This window comes from Erithacus rubecula, assembly GCF_903797595.1.
Source record: "Erithacus rubecula genome assembly, chromosome: 3".
NCBI classification, from domain to species: domain Eukaryota; kingdom Metazoa; phylum Chordata; class Aves; order Passeriformes; family Muscicapidae; genus Erithacus; species Erithacus rubecula.
In genome coordinates, this window is record NC_136689.1 from 94,017,003 (window position 1) to 94,021,193 (window position 4,191).

A 4,191-nucleotide genomic window follows, 5' to 3' on the forward strand; every position below is an offset into this window, starting at 1 on the left:
CTTAGTTGTCCTTAGTAGATTAACAAAGAGCAATTTAAACTGAAGAAATTTTCAGGTACAGTTCTACACCATTTTTGTAAGAGTTTTGAATTGTTAATTTCCAGGACAGAAATAATGTTACTCAACCTTACTATATGTGATGAACTGCTACTAATATAGTCATCTATGCATTCATTCATATAAAATTATAGCTGAAAACAAGGAAAGGTTAAGAGAGCTATAAAGTGTTTTAGGGCTTGATAGCTGAAGCCAACTTTAAAGTTTTCTAAGAAGTCACATGTTCTACCTATTGCACATTATTATGGGAAAAGCAAAACAAAACCAAAACAACAAACTTTTCTATTTCCTCAAATTAAATGTAAATTTTTGGGAATTGGAGGACTGTTCTACCATGTAATAATATAATTATTGGCAGTCAAGAATGTTTACTAGATACACGATATGGGAATTATATGCTAAGTTAAGTGTTTATTAATGCTTTAGCAGCTAAAAATATCGCAAAATTATGTTAAAAACCTTTTAGAACATGATTGCCTCTTAAGTACTTTCTGTGAGTGCTTGTACACTTAGAGTTCAAAAGATCTGTAAGTTTTCTGAATCTGCAGCACAGCTTGATGAAGGAAGACATCACTATGAACACCTTCTGACTATTTGTTTAACTCTCTAATGACAAGCTTTTTGAATGGTGTATATTTATTTTATAGTGTTTACTTGAGATTGTTGTATATCTTTTGAGATAGATAGTTGTGTTTGAGACTGCTATCTACTCTGAAGGAGAGAGTTAATGGAGCTTAATATTGACATTGATAGAGATTGATCAGTATAAAGAATTTTTGTTACCTGTTTCATCATAAAAGCCACTTTTAATACAAACCTGTGACTGCAAAAACGATTAATTAGTATGTAGAGCTAAAACTCTCCAACAATAAAGCAGCTTTTGGCATCAGTGTCATGGAAAGTACCACAAAAGTAAATCTTACATTGCTCCTCTTCCAACTATTCATGCAGGAGTTTTTCCTTTTTTTTTCTCTTTTTTCCTTTTTTTTTTTTTTTGAGATTATATTACTGTATGATAAAAAATATGTCCTCCTTTTATAAGACAGCTTGATCATGTAAGAAATTGCTATGCTATAGCACTAAATTAAGGAATTTTAAATAGTAACCAAGCTTAAATAGACGAGTTCTGTGTTTGAGTAAATTTGATGACACTCTAGAATCATTACCAGGGAAAATGTACTGCATCCTTTTTCCCTGTGGAAAAGAAACTTGTTTCTTCTGTTTAAGTAGCTTGATAACAGTTGGTGTCCAGTTGCCGTGCAGAGAACCTTAAGTAGATCTCTGACTTGAAAGATTTTGATTATCACACAGTATAAACACCATGGAAAGAGATAAGGAATTTTTTTTTAAAAAAAATTCCATGTCTGATTATGAATACAGACTTTTTCCTTTTTGGAGGAGAGATTGTAAATGAGATCATAGAACACTGAGTAGCAGGTATCTGGTAAGTTGTTGCTTTTTTTTTTTCTTTTTTTGTTTTCTCTTTTTTTGTTTTTCTTTCTCTGAATAGCCTTTTTTAAATTTGTATCATAGCCAGTTTTACATAGTGACTTGAGTTTTCTTGCTTTTTGTTGATGTTTTATTATTTTGATAGAACCTTTGAGAGGTGTAGGTTTAGCATACACACGAGGAATAGGTGCTTAAAAATGTGTTTAGAAAGGTTTTTTTTTTTTTAATGGTATTGAGCTCCTGAGCTGTTTATTAAAAAGAATATTGCAAATCACATGATGAAAAACCTGTAAATTTCTTTGGACTTCTGCACTGCTCAGTGCTGATAGTCAAAATGTAGGACTATTAGGGCAGTAGTTTGTTTACTTTGTCTCTTAAGATTTTAGTACAGATTAGTTGCATATTTAATGTTGGCTCAGGCTGGAAACCTGGAGTTTTTGACTTCATAAAAAACCTGAAGTGGTAACTAGAACGGTGCTGTTCCTTATCTGGAATGTAATAAAAAGGAAAAAAAACCTGAGTTCTGCTGTACTGCTATGAACTGTTTCAACATGGGGCTTTGTTTTTTTGTGGTTACTTTTGTTTGTGTTTATAATCAGTAGTAGCCAGCTGACTTGCTGGGAAATATTCTGAGATGTGGGCCTGAATAATGATAAATACTGTGGAAGAAACAGATGGCACTGGGATCTGTTCAAACTGTAGCACTTAATAGCTGGAACAGGGAGGAATGCCTGTATGTCAATCACTTCTGAACTCTAATACCCATCAGATGTGTACTGAACTGCTGGAAATTAGTCTTGAAATGTACTGCTGTTTTCATCAAATCCTTCACCCAGCTACATTGAACAAATCATGGGGAGAAGGAAGGGGGACAAGTCATATACTTGGTATCAGAAGTGACATGAACTTAAGGTGTTTGCTGTGGTCACTCAAGTAATCTAGAATGCTATGTGAGGAGGGGCATTTTATTTCTTCAGTCTCTAGAGGTTTCTTAAAGCAACTTCCCTGTAATAACTTTGGATTCATAAAATAATGCTGCTTTTTTTAAGTCAAGTGTAAGCCTTCTGTTTTTCTGTAATAAAAAGGATTTAAAAGAGATTGTTTCCTTTGGATTAATTTACAGTGTCAAGCTTAGTTGCTGCACGTTGTCTAGGAGGCTGTTCCCTGGGATAGGAAAGTGTAAGTGAGGCCCCCAGTCTTGCATTGCAGAAATACAGCTGGTATTCTGCAGGATTTTCAAAATAGTCTCTAGAGACAGGAGGTTTATATTTGCTTGTCTGTGATTTAGTGAGCACTCTAGCTGTATAACACAAATGAATTTCTGAAAAAGATTTTCAAATACCAGACCTGCAGGAGTACCTGTAGTAAAGGGAACCTGAGTCAGCCTGTCCTAGCTTACATTTCCTTCTGGAAGCACTTGGGTAGCCTTGGCACTTGGACGTGCACAATGTCATGCTGCTTCATTGTTTACCTGGGCTGCTTTAACAGCTCCTGTCCACACCGTGGTGCTCACTGCTTAAAGGACAGGAGGATGGCACTCTGAGACATCTGATGTGATGAAGATGCCACAAAAGTGCTTAATTCTCATTAAATACTTAAGTAAAAAGTTCAGCTGTTTTGGTCCAGAACTAATTTACCCTGTTCCTCTTTTGTCAGCATGTTTGGAGAAGCAATTGTATTTGGAGGAGTGGGAGGGTGGAGAATTGAGCCAAAAGCTCAAGTCAGTGAAAATGGTGCAAAACCAGAATGTATTTCCCTTAAGCTGTTGAAATCTGCTGAGACTACAGATTTTTCAGGCTGTATTATCCTGTGATAGACTGGTACTGGCTCTCAAATCTCGGGGAGCAGAGCCACTTCCTGCAGTATTGTTTTCATCACTGAGCACATCCCTAACAGATCAAATCACACGGAGCTGTGGCATCTGACATTGCTGGAACCAACAAAGACAATTTTGACTATTGTGCTGAATGCTTTGTTGGGCTCCTCAGAGGTTTTCCTAAGCTGCCTAGGCACTATACATGTCCCTGAAACAATTCTCTGATTTCTGAAATTTTAACCATTTTAAAGGACTACTGTGACTATCTTGTATACAGTTTACTGACAAAAAGCACCATTTAGTAGCTGATGTGAACTCTCCTGTTATTATTAAACTTCCTTCTGCTTATGCACTGAGGAGTAGAAAAATGCAAGGATAGCCAGGATACAGAGACTACAAGTCTTTTACCTAAAGCATTTTTAAAAGGAGAACTGTGGCTTTCAACAATAAAACATTTAAAGAGAAGCAAGGAAGACTTTCAGGTCATTATTAGTAAGAGAAATAGAATTGCATTGTAGCTCAGTTGTAAGGTTGGCATAGTCTTCATCTGGGTTGATGACTGTCCTGCCCAAAATGGTGGATGATTTTAGGCTGTCTTGAGTTAAGGGATGGAAGCTTTGCTAAACTACAGCTGACACATGAAGGGGATGAAAATGCACAGACAGAAGTAATGGGAATGGGAGAAAGGAATGGAAAAGGGCCATATTTTCATACCAGTGTCTTGTGCTATGAGCTATGTTTAACATAAACTCCCACTGGTGTGCATGCAAGTCCTTTCAAAGGAAATCTACTCTCTACTTACTGTACAGGAAGCCTTTGGCTGTTAAATTTGCCTGCCATACAGTAAATAGCATTACTACCAAATCAAG